Below are 20196 nucleotides of genomic sequence, written 5' to 3'. Positions count from 1 at the left end.
TGAGATTAGAGACATTCTTTACTTTGAGGCAATATCTGAATCCATAAAATGATTTACATGAGGTCATAAAAGGAGAGAATATGGACCAATATCATTGAGGAAAGAGTTTTGGGTGGAATACATATTTAAGTGGTAAGTAATAAAAAACAAAAGTAAAAATGAGAAATTATCAGCTTCTATGCACCTAACTCTCACTTTCCCATCCTGACAATAAACACCTAGAACTTATAACACTGAGTATCAAATCCTTTCCACCAAAACAAGAACTATTTATTTAGCCAAATGCAATATATATTTGTATTAATCAAAGCCTTGCCCAATGGAACAGGTAAATCAGATGCCTCTAGTCCCACCTCTTCAAATGAGGTAGACCTGGATTTTAAGGTGATTGGCATAACACTAATGCATAATAATCAGAAATTTAAGTTATCTTCCAAGATCTTAATAGAGGATCCTCCTCAGGAGGAAACCTTTCTTACTTATCCTGCTTAGAAATGAAGTCTATTTACTTTTTGTTTATTTTTCACTCTACCTATTTTCTGTTATGTTCCTTTTTAATTACCAGAGATATTTATATGGAAAACATATTCTCACTTTTGTGAGATCTTGCTGTTGATGTCTTGTTTCCTCCCATTATGCCAATTATTTACACTGTAATTGACTTAAATAATTGGTAGACTCTATTTTTATTTATTTTTTAAAAATATGTTTTTTGTTGATTTCAGAGAAAGGAAGGGAGAGGAAGATAGAGATAGAAATATCAATGAGATATGCTGCCTCCAGCACACCCCCTACTGAGAATCAGGCCAGCAACCTGGATATGTCCTCTGACCAGGAATTTAAATGGTGTCCTCCTGGTGCATGAGATAATGCTCAACCAACTGAGTCACAGTTGCTGGGCTGACTTTCCTTTTAGTTTGTATGATTTCCTAAAATATTTGTATGAAGGAGATTTGATGTTAAGAGAGGGGTAGGTGAATAAAAATAGGATGGAACTATCTCAGACTTAAGAGTTGACAGGATTTCAGAGGGGATTAAAAAAGTAAGATGATATAAGAAGTCCACTGAATGAAGTGAATGAGACCTCCAAAGGAATGACATACAAATGACAATAGACAAGTAGGGGTTGGTGAAGCAAAACTCTTCTACCAGCTTCTGGAGCTGGAACACACCTTCCTACTATGCTCTAAGAAAGATAAGCCTCCTTCGTGTCATACAGCATTTGTAGAACTTTTAAACTATGATAAAAAATGTTCAGAATGCATGACAAGAGTTGCCCAACCACATCTGTTGATTTCCATAGAACATATGGGGTTCGGACTCATAGAGACCTGTTTGAAGACCTGAAAACTTTTATCAAAAGGAGAGAAAATGGAATCCGTAAGAGATACTCACCACAAGGATACAACTTGACCAATGAGCTAGACTAAGTAGCAAGACTTGGATGCTGAAGAAAGAAGGTGGCTTTAGGTCCAGTTTGAAGCTGGTTCTAAACTTTCATAGACCTTCTTTCTCTGCATGGTCTGTGGGTTTTGAGGAAACCATTATTTGGAAAAGGAAGTACCTTGTCACTGGGGGCCTCCCTGTTCTCCTGTGGGAGAGACTTCTGAAAGCACTGCACTGTGACAAGAGGAAGGTGTGTTACCAATGGCAATAAAGGACAAGGGACCTAGAAGGCATTAGTCTAGATGGAATTGCCAGCTTCGTGAGGACATAGTAAGGGCTTTCTAGGACACATGTGGCCTCCAGAGCATGGGTTTGGAAATCCAATAGATGTAAGAAGCTCTTCTCTCTCTCTCTCTCTCTCTCTCTCTCTCTCTCTCTCTCTCTCTCTCTCTCTCTCTCTGTGTGTGTGTGTGTGTGTGTGTGTGTGTGTCTCAGGAATTTCTATAAAGAGTTATTGGAGAGGGAGATACTTGAGCAAGGATAGATTTCTTGCTGTTCAAGCAGGTGAATACTAATGCTTTGAGACAGATTGTGGAGTTCCTATAAGTGGAGTACATTGGTAACCTCCTGGTTCTAGCTCATGGGCTTACACTGATTTCATTAGCATGAGATAATTTTTAAATACCAAACACTATGATACAAATGAATCCATTCCTCATAATTTATATTACATGGTCTAAATTCTCTTTTCTTGTCTATCCACATTCCTATAGACAAGAAGTGGGGGAAAGTCTGAGAGCCATATATGTCTCCTATGACCCCTCAGTGTAACATGAATGACCCTCTTCCAAAAATGCCCTTGGCCCTTCCCCGAATTGAGATCAGCAGAATGGGTCTGGCTGCTGTAACAGCAGCAAGGGTGCATGATATCTAGTGATGCTCCAGAATATTTTGTTAATCATATTTGATTCTAAGGACTGTGTAGCAGAAACTCACTTTCAACAATCTGTTGTCTGTTACAGGGATTAAAAAAAAAAAAAAGAGCAACTGGTCTCAAGCAACAGGGAAAATAGCTCATTTGCAAAGACTGCTATTTAATGAGGCTTCTTGGTAACTTTTCAGATAATTTTAGACTTTGAAAAGGAATATTTTACCTTTGCACTCTGCTTTAGGACCTCAAGAAGAAGAAAGGGAAAACATTAACTGTGTTTTTTTGTTTCCTGCATAAGGAGTTTGATCACTTAGATTGAAGTGTTGAGCCCACAAGACAGTCCAGGGAGGAAGTAGCCTTACCATTGGATCCAGGACTTCAGTCTTCCAGGCTAAATTCACAATCATGCTTTCAGTGTAATCATTTGAAAGGAAAAGAAATAACTACGTGAAGAAAAAATTGCCTTGCAATGCCGGCTTCAGAGCAGTAACCCCGTGAAAATACTGTTAGAGCATTTCTTATTTATTTGTTTAATCAATGTTTCTTTGAGTCCACCTCTTCTTTCACTTTATTTAACTGCTTTAGTTGGGTAGTTTTGCCTCAACCCATTACCCCTCCTCCCCATTCCAAGGATAGTGTTAAGGCCTGTCTCATTGAAAGGGAATGGCTTCTCCATTTATAACAGACCATTTAAAATGCAAATCAATGATTTCTTTCTTTCAGAAGCTTTTCTGGATTTTTGTGTCTCTATTTTGCAATGGAATGCTTCTCCAATCCTCCTAAACCCAATGCACAGAAATGGCCACAAAGTCACACTGCTAGGAAATGGCTCAGACCATCTGATTCAACTGTTTTCTGCCTCTAAGTCTGGAAAGGAATTTTCGCAGCATTCAAGAGGTACTCTCTGGACTTTCTCTAGAAGAAACCAGGTCGTTCTAGCACTAGGGAATAACAATAGCTAATACATACAGATTGCTTATCATGTCAGGTGTTTTACAGCAAGTGTAGAGTACAGATAAAGAGTATGACTTCCAGATCCAGAAATATTGGGTTCAAATCTTGCCATTTATTCTCTCTCTCTCTCTCTCTTTCTCTCTCTCTCTCTCTCTCTCTCTTTTTCTCTCTTTTAATATATTTTATTGATTTTTTTACAGAGAGGAGGAGAGATGGATAGAGAGCTAGAAAGATCAATGAGAAAGAAACATCGACCAGTTGCCTCTTGCACACCCCCTACCGGGGATGTGCCCGCAACCAAGGTACATGCCCTTGACCAGAATCGAACCTGGGACCTTTCAGTCCGCTCTACCACTGAGCCAAACCGGTTTCGGCCATTTATTCTCTTTGTGACTTTAGTCAGTTTATTAATCTTTCTAATCCACAATTATCTCTTTATAAAATGAGAATAATTGTAGCTACTGTGAGTTGTTGTCAGGGTTAAATGAGACGTTCTAAGGCATAGCACTTATTATAATACCTGACATACAACAAACTATAAATTATTAATTATTCTTAACTATTTTATTTTCATTTATTATATCCATATGTTTAAATGTCATTTTCAACACCTTGTTATATAGCAAGGATCATAGACTCTGAAGTGGTTGCACAATAAACCTGGTGGCTGAAGACCAATGGTATAAGTATGGTAACCTGGACTTAGGTTGAAGTGTTGTTAAACCTATTTCTTCTCCAGATAATGGGTTTTAATTTAGTCTTTCCTCAAGAAACTAATTTAAATTGATACTCTTACCCTTCTATTTTTTAATTAATGCATGATTCTATCAGATTTTCCCAATTTTCAACTTTTGGAATCTAGGAAAAAAGAAAGACAAAATTTTATATCAGGATTGCTTAAGGGTGAATACCTTTGTCTACCCATATAAATGCATTCTATTTCTTGTCTCTCTCTCTCTCTCTCTCCCTCTCTCTCTCTCTCTCTCTCTCTCTCTCTCTCTCTCTCTCTCTCTCTCTCTCTTCTTTCCTCCCTCTCCTCTATCTCTATCCTTCCCTGTACCATTTTCTTTCTCTCTCTTTTTCACACACACAGCCTCCCAGAATATTTCATCTACCTAAAGAAATGTTATGAGGAAATATGGAATTTGCTTGCTAATTACTGTGAGCTGTTCCAAGGAAAGGTAAATTTCCCAGCCCTTGGAGAAGTTTGTTTGTAGCACTATTCCTAATAATAATTACTGCTGTCATTAGTCAACTTCAGGTATCACTGTTTTTTGTGATAACACTTATCAAACTGTTAACAATTACAGGGAGCTCCTCAAATTCTGCAAGCTCCATGCTAAATTGCCTATGTCATTTCCTGTAGTGGAGCGCCCCCTAGCACGTCCACATACCTCTCAGTTTAATTTGCTATTTGAGATACTGAAAACAGATATTCTATAGATCAGTGGAATATTTCACCATCAAGGGATCTAGGTTCTCCAAGAACTTAAGTGGCCAGCATTAGCCTCCTGATATTTGTTAATTTGATTTCATAGCAACTGGAATAGGAAGGAGATATTTTGAAGATCCTAACTTCTGCAAAGCAAAGCAGGAGGCTTTGTCACAAGTCATATTTGAATTTAAATGTCCCATTAATTTTTCAAATCAACTTAATTCTCTTAACCTATAATTATCTTTCTTTAAAGTAATTGAAGTAAAGAAGTGGGCAGAATTTTTAAAAGATTGTGTATGTTGGGGAGATAGAAAAAGAGACAGAGAGAGACAGACAGACAGAGAGAAGCGTACTAGAGGCTGGCTGGCTTCAGGTTTATGAAGTTCACTTCTTAGTTTATCCATGAAATTAAGAGCTTTTGGCTGCTGGCTTATTTGTGTTTAATTTGGATGCCTACCTTGGCATTAGAAAAAAAAAATGGGTCCCCTTTTTAAAGCTTTCCATGTCTGGGAAGTATATAATAGGCTCATGCAACAGAACTTAGGAGTGTATTGCTTAAACCTCTCTCTGAAGGCAGGGAGGGTGAGGAGGAGGTGGGGGATATGTTAAAAATAAGACACGCTGCTAAATTCCCTGCCAACCTCCGTTTATGCTGAGTGGAGTGTAAGTAACAGTATCAAATAGTTCTTCCAGATGTCAGCTATTTAAAGAGGCATGTGCTAGAAGTTCTGTGGACAGCCACTGTCTTATACCTGGTAATAGTGATGATGATGGTGGTGGTCATGGTGGTGATGTGGTAGTAGTGTTGGAGGTAGATGTATTCCTTAAAGAAACTTAATCAACAGCAAATTCGTGTGGGAATGTGTGTGTGCATTTGAGAAGTAAAAACAATTATGCAGAAGAAGAAATAACTTAACTCAAGAATGATTTAAACTTAGTGTGGGTAACTTCTGTTTTTTAAATGTATTAAGCAAGAAGAATATCAAGGGCCTCACTCCCTATAAAATGATCATATTGTCCTTGATAAATTGGTTTACAGGCCAAGAAATTGTACAAGGAGATGAATAATTCTTGAAATTTCATTTTAAATGTATTTCTATTGTTTTATGTAAACCAAACAGACTGAAACAAATGAGTTATGATTGTTCTCCTTGTAATGTTTTGGATCACAGGTTAAGGACTTCTTATAAGAGAAAGTAAGTGGACTGGGATACAAAGGCAGGGTATGTCCTTGCTTCTAGTTGTCAGAATTTATAGCATTGGTGACTTAATCTTTATTATACTGAATGCCCCTCCTCATTTCACCAGCTTATTTAGTGTTTTCTTATCACATTCATGTTTAAGACAATGCAGAAGGCAATAAATTTTTTAAACAATTTGTTCTCCTTCATTTGCTACAAATTCAATATTGATTCCTTTTCTTAATTCCAGCCTCAGCTTCACTATTACTAAATAACATGATAAAATGACATATTTTTTAAATAAAAAAATGTCGTTTTATCATGTCTCTGACAGTTACTTCTCCAGGTTTTGTGTGGAAGTAAAATAAGCTAGTTTTCAGCTCTTGGCTCATTGTTGGTGACAGACTTATTTAACTAGTCATTTCTTTTTGGTTGGAGATGAATCTGGGCTGAACTCTTCCTACTATCTTGTGTGAGTAAGACACCCAAATAAAAACACTCACATGAAGGAGAAGACAGGTAGGCTGAGAAAAGAGGGGTGCTTTAGTGAAGGTATTATTTCTAGAAAAAAAATTGTTTTTTTCCTTTAACTAACCCCACCCATATCTCCCCTTTGAGGAATATAACAAACTGAAAATATATTTTGGTTATGCCAAATACAGTAGGGTCAGATGTTTTCAAGCGAACTGACTTTGAGACACATCTTAGTGGTGATGTGTGTGTGTGTGAGTGTGAGTGTGAGTGTGTGTGTGTGTGTGTGTGTGTGTGTGTGTGTGTGTGTGTGTGTGTTTTCTTATCTTTTTTATTTTTGGATTCTTCTGTAGCCATATCAAGTGGACACATTTTCAGAAAGAGGTAAGAGGCCATTGAACAGAAAAAAAATTATGATCTGTGTAGTCACTCTGTGGCTACTTATAAAATGATCCCATATCCTATCTTTAGTTAGTCCTTTTAGTGGGGCAGGAGAAACTAGGAGCTTTTGTTTATGTGTTAAATAAGGAACACCATGTGTCAGTGTGGAAGTGAAATAAGCTAGTTACAAGGAGTGCACTTCCTTATCTGCTTTTTACAGCCACAGGCCAGGGGGAGTTGGTTGGAAGTTCTACTTCCAAATATTGTTCCTACCTTCTGATTCACCTGGTCTCATATAGAAAACTGTCTATCCAATGAAGAACTAGTTCTATTGTCAGCAAGTGTAGCTTCTCTGGTGTTTTTCTAAGACCCTTCTCTGTAGAGAATATCACTATGGTTTTGGCATGAGTATGCTTCAGTTTTTACCCCATATATATTTATACCCAGTTTCCTTTCTTCCACTTGGAATCATAATATTGAATGAAAACTGAGCCCAAGATTGGTATTTTGGGGTCTTCTGGATAGAGTGCTTAGATATCTTTAGTATGTTATAGCATAAGCAAGAACTTGGTAAGAAAGTCTATTTTATTTCTTCTATTCCTTCTCCCCATCTTTCTCTTTAGTTGCCATGGGGTGCACAATACCATTCAGTCAATTATACCAACGGCAACTGCTGATAAATTTGAACTTTGGAATGTCATGTGTTACGGGTTGCCCTGAAATTTTCTCAAGACTTACAAATGTATTTTTGTTTTATATTTTTCTAATATTTTTGATATGTAAAAACATATATCTGCCCTATTATTATCTTAAAGAGATACCAGTCATGTTTAGCATAGACAAATATATTGTACCTATACTATATGTTTGTTATTTTGTATTAAATCTATTGGGGTGACATTGGTTAATAAGATTACATAGATTTCAAATGTATATTTCTATGATACACGATCTGTATATTGCACCGTGTGCCTATCACCCAAAGTCAAACCATCTTCCATCAACATATATTTGGGCCCCTTTACTATTCCCAACCACCTTCACTCTGGTAACCACCATACTATTGTCTGTGTCTATGAGTTTTAGTTTAATATTCCACATATCAACCTATCATATACTATATGTTTAAAAGTGATTCATATATAAGCATACTCTATTTTACAAGGATCTAGGCAGAATTCAGTAATATTGTAAGAATGAAAAATAAAAGACAGGTAAGTCTTAGGATCCTAACAGGTAAGAAAGATGATATGTCTGAACAGAGCAGTAAAAATAAAGTAACTAATAATAAAAATAAAATGTGTCTTCATTTAAGACAAACAGAACTAGGCTAAGCCAGAAGACAGAGAGGCCTGTATTGGGGAGTACTTTTGACAAGTCCCTCACCCTCACTCCCACAGCCAACCCACAACTTAGGTGTATATTGTCTCTGCATGATTAAGTATCGAGTGCTATTCTGCCTTTCTCAGTTTGGGGGCTGAATTCTGCAGCATCCTTGCCATGTTACAAAAATAGAAAGTCAGATATCATAGTCATACAACCACCCACTTGCCTCCCACAGAGTTAACAGAAGAGCAGGCAGGCCTCAGTTTTCAAAAGGGTTGTATTTCAAAAGTTACTTTATGAATACACAGAGCTCACATCATGTTTTCCAAGAGACAGAATGTATTCTATTTCCAGAACTCAAGTACCAATTAACCCAGGACATTCCCAATAATCTAGTCTAGAATTGCTAAAATCAAGTACCTGGTCACATAGGAAATACTTCTAAAGGGATGTGATTCTAGTTTGGAATTATAATGAGGGATGTCACAAACACATTTCTTACCACTGAACATTTGGTAACAAGATTTGGAATACCTGAACACCACTTTCTGCTCCAAAGATTCCATTCAGGGCAGTTCTTGTATCCGGGTCAAGGTGGGGGGTTAAGAAAAAATTCAAAAACAAGAAAGGGGTTCCAGCTGGGAAAAGTATGGTGAGGTGCTAGACTAGATGTCCTGGAATGGAGTGAAGAGGAGAGTTAGATATATTTGAGGGGAATAAGAGGAGATGTGGAGTTGAGGGGAGAAGGGATGGAAGTTGAAGGAGTGGGGCTTTGGTGGTTAATAAAGGAGAGATGTCTTGTAATCTCTGTGGAGCACCCAAGCCTCTGTGTGTCAGAAAAGTAAGCAAAGTTTATTGAGATGCACTCTCCACAGTCAATACCTTCTGTAGAAGGATGAGATAGGAGTGTATGCAGCTTAGCATTCACAGAGAGGATCTTTTCAGCCACACGCTAAAAATTCAGCAAGAGCACAGGAAGGAGGGATTTATTCTGACTTGAAGATTAGAAAACATTTCATAGAAGAGAAAGCATTCTGAGTAAGCCTGAGGATTTTAATGGCCTGAGATAGGTAGGGGATCAGATAAGCACAGTCCAGTGGTGAGATCAATGCCTGGAGGTGGAGAGATTCAGGGGAGGTGGCAGAGAATGAAGATTTGCATACAGAGGAGAAGGTTAGAAAGATGTGAAGTCAAGACTTTACCTTCTGGAATGGATTTTCTTCAGCACCATATATTTTCCTTGGCTTCCAAAGACACCCAAATCCATAGGCAAGCAGCAGCTGTAGTTGGATAGAAAGAGTGAGGATGAGAAGGGATACTCTCAAGAAGCTGAGTTCAGGAGAAATAGAGTGAGGATGGAAAGGGTACTGAAGTGAGGGTCTGAGAATCTGAGAAAATGACAATTGAGGGACTAATATTCAAGAAGATTTTCCTACTTATTATCCTTGCCCAAATTCCACCCAGTCTGTGTGACTTCATATGCTGATCAGGTGGGAGAAAAGAGAGAAGCATGTTTTTGGAGTTTAAATTATGCCTTAGGGTAGCCCAAACATCAGCAGCAGGAAAACATAGAATAGGGGTGAGGTGGGGGAGTGGTTACAATATATGGCACAGCAGAAACTGGTTTGGCTCAGTGGTAGAGCGTCAGTCTGTGGATTGAACAGTCCCAGGTTCGATTCAGGTCAGGGGCATGTACGTTGGTTGTAGGCACATCCCCTGTAGGGGGTGTGCAAGAGGCAGCTGGTCGATGTTCCCCTCTCATTGATATTTCTAGCTCTCTATCTCTCTCCCTTCCTCTCTGTAAAAAATCAATAAAATATATTGAAAAAAAACAAAAACAAGACATTGCACAGACCTGGCATGCTTGTTCACATATTGTAAGAAGCACTGAATCTGCATTACATGAAATGACCCTCAGCTTTGCTTTCTCGGATCCTTTCTTCCCACAGCTTCCCTAAAAAGGACAAATAAAGGGCCCAATTCTGAAATTTTCCCTTATGTAACATTAATCCTTGCAATATGTATGCTAAGGTACAGGTACTCTGAATTCTGAGACATGGGTAAAAATGAGAAAGAAAAGAAGAAAAAGTTTTTGCAAACACCTTTGAAAGAGATAATTTTTTTGTTAAAAAGTTGAAATGACCACTTCTGTTTCAGGAATTACGGGAGGGGAGAAATGTAGACAGGGAGGCAATCATGCTGACTGCAAGTGCTGCACATATAAGAAGCCTTTCAAAACAGAGAAAGCTTTGCATTTCAGAGAAGGCTAATGGCTATTGACATTCATGGAGGCCTAGAGGAAGTGGGATGTTCCTAAGTCAATATCAGCATAGAGACTAACCAGGTGAAAGGGGCTCTCAGCCTCCTCTTTCCTTATTGGCTTTTAAGACCAGCCTGTATGACTATTGCTGGGGTTCCATCTGGGAGGTGTGTGTGTGTGTGTACTAGTATGTGAGTGGGAGTGTGTGCAGCACTGTCTGTGGCTTATATGCTTGACCCCACTATTAAAGATAGACTACTAGGGAAATGAATTTTCAGTTACTCACTGTCTCTTGACTATGGGTAAGTGGAAGGACACAATACTTTTTATTCATAGCAACTTGGAAGTTATAATGTTAAGCCTTAATGTCTTTTAATGGAATTACCTTACCAGCCACATGTATAGAAACCTATGTTGTCACTCATAAAAGCATCACCTCTATATAACATACTGTGCAAGTATGAACATGTGTCAAAATATTTTACCAACACTACCACCTAGTAATTAAACATTAAAATTTAGGTATTATCTATACCTTGATACACTTTCAAAGGTTGAAGTATATCTTTTTACCTGTTCAGTTCAAGAGGAATAGGTGAAATGCTAAATTCCTATGAAAGCAAGTTTTGGTATTGTAGTAAAGTGTGTAGGTGTGCGTGCACGCGTATGTGTGTGCACTCTTCACTAGTAACCAGATGTAATCAGGAACATGGTAACAATCAAATTAGGAGGCAGGGGATTTGTATCTCATTTTTACTAGTGTTTTTATGCATTTTTGAGCACTTTCTCTCAGAATTTAGTTTCCTTATCTGTAAAATGAGGGTTTTGAACTAATCAGTGGTTCTTCAGCATTTGGGGATCATGAATTTCTTTAAAAATCCAAAGAAATATTTCTTTCCAGAAAAAAAAAAGCATACTAAGTCTAAATTTAATTTAGTTTTAGGAAGTAATTTTGCATTTTTAAGACTATAATATAAAACCATAGAAATTGTAAATTACATAAGGAGATATGCAAGTGGCCATCATTATGGCAGTTTCTTGAACTCCAGGTTAAGAACTCTGTATCCAAATAAACTCTAAGGTTTTTTATTGATCTGAATGTCTCTACTTCTATAAATACTATTATTTTTATCAACAACCCTACATTAGTCAACTCAAAATGCAACATAACAAAATACAACAGATTTTGTTGGCTTAAACAAGAGAACTTAATTTTCTCACAGTTTTGGAGCTAAAAGACCAAGATCAAGGTGTCAGGGACTGGATTTCTCATAAAGCCTTCTCTCTGTGCATTTGGATGTTTGTTTTTTTGTTGTTGTTGTTTTGTTTGTTTGTTTTTGTTTGTTTGTTTTGTCTGTGTTTCTTCCTCTTCTTATAAAGACACAAGTCCTATTGGATTAGGGCCCCCACTTTTATGACCTCATTTAATGTTAACTATCTCTTTTTCATATATTTTTTTAATTTATTTTTGAGAGAAAGGTAGAGGGAGATAGAAACATCAATGGTGAGAGAGGATCATTAATCAGCTACCTCCTGCATGCCCCCTACTGGGAATGAAGCCTGCCTCCCAGGCCTGTGCCCTTGTGCGGAATCAAACCTGGAACCCTTCAGTCCACAGGCCAATGCTCTATCCAGTGAGCCAAACCAGCTAGGGCTATCTCTTTAAAGGCCCTTTCTTCAAACAGTGGGGTTTAGTAGGACTTCCGCATACGAATTTTTGAGAGCACAATTCAGTCAATAACAAACCCAAACTGCTGAAACATTGCAGAGACTAATAGTTAACAACTGGATGAATAAAAACATATTTTATTAACCCTGCACATCAAAAACATACACAAATAAGCCTATCAAAAATCAGAATAAAATATGCTGTTTAAAAAAAGGGGGGATTTATAATTGCTAATCAAAATCTATTTGTTACTGTTTTTATTAAAGAGGACACTTTTACAGAAGTTTTTTTTTATTTGAGTTTTATATATATATATATTTTATTGATTTTTTTACAGAGATGAAGGGAGAGGGTAAGAGAGCCAGAAACGTCGATGAGAGAGAAACATCAACCAGCTGCCTCCTGCACACTCCCTACCGGGGTTGTGCCTGCAACCAATGTACATGCCCTTGGCCAGAACCAAACCTGGGACTTTTCAGTCCACAGGCAGACGCTCTATCCACTGAGCCAAACCAGTTTTGGCATTTTGGGAGGTTTTTGTTGTTGTTGTTTGTTTTTGTCTTTTGTAGTAAATGAAAAAAAACAAAACAAAACAAAAAACCTTAAAACAAACTTGATGTTGTAAAGATAAAATATCATTGTTTGGAACTGGTCATCAAGAATCCTGGTCAGGTGATGTACATATGGGGGTAGGGAATGAATTAGGATAGACAGAATTATAATAATCTATAAGTAGTTTTAGTTTTGGTTTTCCTTTGAGCCATGCATATAATCATCTTCCTATGATGTAAGTCAAGTTACCCAAAGTCTCTTCTGCATCTGGTGGGTGGGGGTGGGGGCAGTTTGGGGTTGCTATTTCTGCTATTCCCAATGTTCCTTTAACTGCAGTGGGAGAGCGGAGGCTGGGGAGAAAAGGCCAAGAGTTTCTTGTAGTTGTTTAAATGTATCATTGCTCCCCCAGGGCCACTTTTAGTAACCACCATTCGCTGAGTCACTCCTAAAGCAACCAGCTTCCTACACCACCCTGAACTCCCCTTGTTCCAGCAGGAGCTAAGAATGAGAGATGGTCAAGGAGACGATGATTCAAAAATTTGCTGGATGATGTTATTCCTAAAGGTTGGCTTCTGTGGCTGTTTAATTTACTCAGTAATGAGTCAAGGCTGTTCTAGTGGTATTTCAGACCCTCCTAGAATAGGCAGTGCTGGCCTGCAACTCACTGTCCTTTTGTCCTTCTCTCTCTCTCATTTGATGCACTGACCTTTCTCTGTTCATCTTTTGAACACCAACAAGGTATACATTTCAGGAAATTACATCTATCAAGCATGGTGAATCTCTCTGGGATGTTTTACTCCCCCCTTGTGCCCTCCCTTGGAATTAATGGCTCACTCTCTGCTTGAATTGGGCAAAGATATATGCTGCTGATGACTGCTGCCCTCCATCCCTCTTATACAAACCCTTCTAAATTCTCTTCTTGAATTCCAGGAATCCACAGGAAATACCTTGTTATCTACATTCATTTGCTTGAAATTAACAGGTGGGTGGTTGGCCAAGCCTGGCAGGAGAGAAGTACAGCAGGGAAAATAAGCGGTAGGTGCAAGCTTGCCAGCAGGTATTATTATTCCAAAGTTGTGCAGCTTGTTAGTCTCAGCTTCTATTGTAAAAATTTAAATTAAAATAGACACTGAGAATCTATATGAGATCGTCTATGTTTTAAGTGAGTTGCCTAATGTCTGACAATTAATGTCAGAGCCAAGAATTAAAATCCAGATATTTCCATTTTTAATATAGGATGACATTACACTTATCAACAACACCATGTTAAATAATTGGAGATCATACACAATAGAGTTCTCTCTTCATTAGTTTAAAACTTGGTTTGACAGGACAAAAATATGTTTTTTCTTCTAGTATAACTTTTTAGAAGCCTTCTGATTCTCTTTGGCTTCAAGTTATGTATACATGCCTTGTGGCTTCTCTCTCTCTCTCTCTCTCTCTCTCTCTCTCTCTCTCTCTCTCTCTCTCTCTTTCTCTCTTTTATAGCTTATAATAGTGTTGTAACTGATGGTATTGCTCATACAAAGTTATTTTTTTGAATCTTGTTTCCAGGACTTTCATGGAGAGCATCAAAAGTCAGAGAGCATATTGGTAGCACTTAGTATCAATTTAAAGCAGAAGACTGGCACTCTCAGGAAATGAACATCTCTATTCAGAAAACAATAACAAGAATGATGTCAATGTTCTGGGGACTCGGTCTGACCTACAATAGAAAGGGAGTAACTTCTGAGATAAAGAGAGCTTTGCTGTGGTTTTTGACGGGAACACAGGCAATTAACCTATTTTTTTTTATTTCCTAATATCAACAGTTTTATGAACATCAGTATGTTATCTGGATATGGGATTTATTGTGGATTATCCACCAATTTAATGTAACCCTAGGTTTCCTTTCCCATTATCAGATAGTGAACACAAACTATGTTTAATTTCTAAATTGTACCTTTGAATAAAAGGCAAAGTCTGCTGAAATTAGGCACCTCCTTGTGATTTTAAAGTGTTTGCTCCCTATGTTGGGGAGAGTATATAAAGAAACCTTCTGACTTCAGAAAGGGCATTGAAAAGTATTTTTTAATTTTATTTTATAAATAACTACTTTCACAGTCCAGGCCAGAAACACACTCTGGGGCAGAGGTTTGATCCTTCTGAGTCTTGCTTCCATGTTTTAAAAAGGCCCATTCAATGCACTGTCCTCCTTGTGAGAGTTTGAAAAATAAGTTCCTGTGGATTTGTTGTTGTGCAAAGCGAAGAAAAAAAGTCCTGGCCACCATACTCAGCTACAGAGCACTTTGCTGTCCTCTGACATGAACTCAAAAGGGAATTCAGAAGCCTGCAGAGACAGGATGTTCATGTCCGTGTTCAAAGTGGTTAGCGGCATCTAGGATGACTGGCTCTGCCTGGGCCACTGACAATGGTGGGTTGCGAGTCCAGGGCAATCTGTATTACAAGATGTAGTCAATGATGTGCTGCAGGATTTCCATTTTGCTCACTTTCTTGTTCTGGGGGATGCTAGGCACCAGCTCCTTGAGCTTACAGTCGCAGTCATTCATGTACAGCAAGGCTCATCAGGTCATCCACCAAAGTTTTGCTGCAGGAGATTCCCAGGCTGTGGTCTGAAAGGCTGTTTTTCCTAATGGACCTCACTGGACTGAAGGTTTTCATGCTGATCACTGGGAAGGAAAGAAAGACCAGGAGGGAGTGGGCTGCCCTTGATCTTAGGCTACAGCTGCCTGCTAAGGTGCCAGTGTTCAGAATCTTTGACAGTTTTTTAATCCAGTCATTTGCTCATGGGCACTTAGGCTGTTTCCAAATCTTAGCTATTATAAATTGTGCTGCTATGAACATAGGGGTGCACATATACATTATGATTGGTGTTTCTAGTTTCTTGGGATATATTCCTAGAAGTGGGATTACTCGGTCAAATGAGAGTTCTGTTTTTTAGTTTTTTGAGGAAACTCCATACTGTTCTCAACAGTGGCTGCACCAGTCTGCATTCCCACCAGCAGTGCATGAGGGTTCCTCTTTCTCTGCATCCTCCCCAGCACTTGTCATTTGTTGATTTTGTTGATGATAGTCATTCTGACAGGTGTGAGATATTATCCTATCTAATAGAAGAGTAATATGCAAATTGACCATACCTCTGCTACACCACCAGCCATGCCCACCAGCCAATCAGAGCGAGTATGCAAATAAACCCAATCAAGATGGTTATAGCCATAGAGAGGAGGAGGGAGGCTTGTGTTTCCCCAGCAAGGGAGGAAGCCAAGCTTTCTGCCTGCCCTTGCCAACCGAGGCCTCCACTCAAGGCTACAATTTCAATTATAGAAGGTAAACAAATCCAAACAAATGATGGCAGCCATGGAGCAAGCAGTGGGCTTGGCTCCACTCCAGGCTTCAAAGTTTTAATTGTAGAAGATACATAAATCTCAGATATCAGGGCCTCTGCTTGGGTTGCCAGGGGTGTGGCCGGCCTGCAAACCACCACAGGCCCCTCTCCCAGGCCACCCCACACCCCAAGGGAACCCCCACTCTGATCTGGGACAACTTCAGGGCAAACAAGCTAGCCCCCTCCCATGCACAAGGCCTCTATCCTATCTAAAAAAAGAGTAATATGCAGATTGAGCATCACTCCAACAGACAAGGTGGCTGCCCTCATGTGGTCAAAGATCTTGCCCCCATGTGGACACAAGATGGCTACCACAAGATGTCCAGCAGGAGAGGGCAGTTGGGAGGGACCAGGCCTGCAAGGCAGGGCAGTTGGGAGCAATCAAGCATAAAAGGGAGGGCAGTTAGGCATGACCAGGCTGGCAGAGGAGGGAAGTTGGGAGTGCCTGAAGAGAAGGGCAGTTGGGTAGGATCCAGGCCTGCAGGGAAGAGCAGTTGCGGGGGTGGGGTGGGGTCCAGGCCTGCAGGCGAGAGCAGTTAGGGGTAATCAGGCCTGCAGGAGAGAGCAGTTAGGGGTATCGAGACCTGGAGGGGAGGGTAGTTAGGGGCAAACAGGCTGGGAGGGGAGCAGTTACGCATCAATCAGGCTGGCAGTAGAGTGGTTAGGGGGTGATCAGGCTGACATGCAGAAGTGGTTACAAGCAATCAGGCACGTAGGCAGGTGAGCAGTTGGGAGTAAAAAGAATATTTTCTTCCAAGATACATTAATTATACTTGGACTTCAGAGGAAGCAGGTTAAGGCTTACACAGGAACATTGCATATTTTTCCCAATCTTTGTAGAAATGTATTATTCCAAGGAAATGGACATTCCATCCCCACTGATTAAAATTCTAGTGATTTCAAAAATTTCCTAAAAGAGATTTTTTTTCAACATCCAAACACCTGATATCTCCATTTTAGGCACAAGGAGGACAAACTATAAGAGGCATAAGTTAAAGGAGCAGAAGCAATATGTACATTTCCTAAACTATAAAGTTATATGGGGACATCATTGTCTTTTAAAAAATCAAATACTAGTACATGTAGGGGTGATGCTTAAAAGAATAAAGCTACCTTTTTATGCCCCCAAATGGAAAATATAATCAAAATCTACTTTTTACAGGATGGCTTTCTTAAATAAATAAGCAGAGGGATGAGTTATGTAGCTATAAATAAATCTACTGACTATACTAAAGCAAAGTTTGACTATTTTATAGTGTTCCAGGAACCGGTGGGTATACTAGTATTTATAGTTGTGTTAACAGTCACCTGTATTTTTTCAGGATTTTTATTTCACTTCACATTATGAGAGTTTAGTTGTTGTTGTTTTATTTCTTCTTCTTCTTCTTCTTCTTCTTCTTCTTCTTCTTCTTCTTCTTCTTCTTCTTCTTCTTCCTTTCCACACTTACCATTGGAACTCTGCAGAGAGAGAGAGAAAATAAGGATATCTACACCTTGTATTTAGAAAAAGATGGCCCTCACCTAAGAATTTAGAGTTTATATAGACACAGACTGCTCGACGCTTTCTGTGTCTGCACAGTCATTTTAGATGTGTCTGTGACAAACAATGTGACAGGTGTCTACTGTTGGCAGTGAGGTGGAAAGTCAGTGTCTGCACAGGTGAGAAAAGGCATATGCAGGGACAAAATGTATTGTAGAGACTGACAGGGCAACTTCACATTAGGTTCCTGGCACCTGATACCATTAAGTACTATCACGAGGCTTACTGTAGAAACCAAAAGATTCTTCAGGCTACTTAATAGCAGAAATACAGACCAAAGAAAGACAAAGAGGCTCAGATAAGTACATATTCTTCTACCTCACTTTGGAACAGTTTCCTGGAAGGTGGGGAGGAGGGGGAAGTTTTTAAAAGCAGGGGAAGAGATCTATAATCCCAAATTCTGAAGTCTGGAATAATAGAGAAACCCAGCTATTAACCAGCTAAATCCCAGTTACAGGTTTTTGTTTGTTTGTTTAAACTGCATTCCATTCAGAAACTGCAAGTTCCACAGAGTCTGGTTAGGATATCATGGAGGTTTATCCAAGTGGACCTGCGCATGGTTGTTCCTGTGAAATTTTTTGTCCTTCTGTTTTAAGTCTGTGTTGAGCATAATGCTTCTATATCTATTGTTCTTCTTTTCTGTCTTAAAAGTGGGTTTTCATCTTCATCCTGCAGCTGTGTGCTTCATTTCCAAGTGTTCTCACTCCAGGACCTAGTAGGGACAACTCAGGAGAGAAGAGGCAGCTGTTGGTGCTAGTGTGGCTGATGAGGAATTCTGTTCAGCTACCCCTAGGTGCAGACAGTGTTTAGAAGGTATCACTGGAGTTTAAAATCTAACCCTATATAGTAAAAGGGTAATATGCAAATTGACCCTAACAGCAGAACAACTGAGAATGACCAGTTGCTATGATGTGCACTTGCCACCAGGGGGCAGATACTCAATGCAGGAGCTGCCCCCTGATAGTCAGTGTGCTCCTACAACCACAAGCCAGGCTGACAGCTGCAAGTGCAGCAGCGATGGTGAAAGCCTCTCCCACCTGCTCAGAAGCACTAAGAATGTCTGATTGAGACAATCCCCTGAGGGCTCCCGGGCTGCCAGAGGATGCCTGACTTCCAGCTTTGTCCCAATTTCCCCAGAAGTAGGCCTAAGCCAGCAGGTGGACATCCCCCAAGGGGTCCTGGACTGTGAGAGGGTGCAGGCTGTGCTGAGGGACTCCCCGAGTGCACAGCCTTTCATGTACCAGGCCACTTGTATATATATATATATATATATATATATATATATATATATATATATATATATATATATATATATATAAAAGCCTAATCAATCATTACCTATCACTATGATATGCAATGACCACCAGGGGGCAGACATTCAATACAGGAGCTTCCCCCTGGTGGTCAGTGCGCTCCCACAGTGGGAGCACTGCTCAGCCATAAGCCAGGCTCAAGGCTGATGAGCACAGCTATGGAGGCTACTGAGCAGCAGCAGGCACAGTGGTGCCAGGATGAGTGGGAGCTACACAGCACCCTGCCCAGGCTCCAGCTCCACTTTGCACACTGCTAAATCCCTCAAAGGATCTCAGAACTGACAGTCTGGCATCCCTGAGGTCCTGGACTGTGAGTGGGCTCAAGCTAGGCTGTGGAACCCCACTGATGATGAATCCTTATTATATATAATAATGCATGCTGTTATAAACTCTAATAGACCTGAGAAGAATGTGAATTAGGAAAAGAAATCAAGGTAGGAATGTGCTGACTAGAGGAAGAGACTAGAGGGATAAGAAATAAAAAAAAGAAATCATCAATGTATTAAATGGAGAAGGACATATATTGTATCAGAAGAACTGTGGATTATCTCTTTGGAGTGAAAGAAGAAAAATTAACCAGTCTCATATTTGCCCTCTGATAAGTTTTTTCAGTATTCATCTAGGTCCCCAAATGGAATTAGCCTTCCTGGAATTCTTAGCTACTTCTTTTGACATTTTGCAAAAAAGTAAATAAATAAATTATAAGTATGACAAGTGAAATGAATAGCTCCAGCCATGACAAGCCAGCAGCATTTCCAGATTTTGTACTGCATTAAGGATTTATTTTCACTTTGTTGCTTGGCAGAGAATTAATTGCAAGGTCCGGCAAACCTTCCCATATTTCTCTAGGACAAAGTCAGAGAAAGGCTTCAACACTCAGCACCAATTTAGGAAAGAATGACAAGGTTATTTGGATACGTGGTCAACTTATCAATTATGGGAATGTGTGTCTCTGAGGATGGATGTCACTAAAGGCAGATAAATGCATCAGTGAAACTTGATGATATAAGAACATATGAATATGAGACTGACGGTTAATTCATTGGCTTCATTAATTGAGCAAATATTTACTGAGATTCTACTATGTGCTACCCATTCTGCAACATACAGAAGATATGGTAGGGAATAAGACAAATTAAACATAAGCCAAGTCATTTAAGTTCTCTTAAGACAATGTTACATAGTTTGAATGAGTCTGATATGGAGTGGGACTCCAGGTAGACGACAAAAGGGGTGTTGGATTGAATCTACCTTAAGGGAGGATGCTTAAGATAAGAATTTCTCTCCTGACTTTTCTACCAATACTATATAATAAAAGCCTAATATGCAAATTGACCAAACAGCAAAATGATCAGACACTATGATGGGCACTGACCACCAGGGGGCAGACATTCAATACAGGAGCTGCCCCC

General features: G+C 39.3%; 1 protein-coding gene and 1 pseudogene across 16 annotated transcripts in view; one reads left to right on the top strand and one right to left on the bottom strand.

Moving 5' to 3' along the window:
• Positions 1-20196, top strand: part of NRXN3 (neurexin 3) — a 1462974-nt gene that overhangs the window by 930958 nt on the left and 511820 nt on the right. The window lies entirely within an intron of this gene.
• On the bottom strand, positions 14630-15295 carry LOC118714731 (annotated as a pseudogene).

This window comes from Pipistrellus kuhlii, unplaced genomic scaffold (assembly GCF_014108245.1).
Source record: "Pipistrellus kuhlii isolate mPipKuh1 unplaced genomic scaffold, mPipKuh1.p scaffold_m20_p_1, whole genome shotgun sequence".
In the NCBI taxonomy this organism is placed as follows: Eukaryota; Metazoa; Chordata; class Mammalia; order Chiroptera; family Vespertilionidae; genus Pipistrellus; species Pipistrellus kuhlii.
Note: the sequence above shows the minus strand (reverse complement) of the source record. Positions and strands in the feature narration are given on the sequence as shown.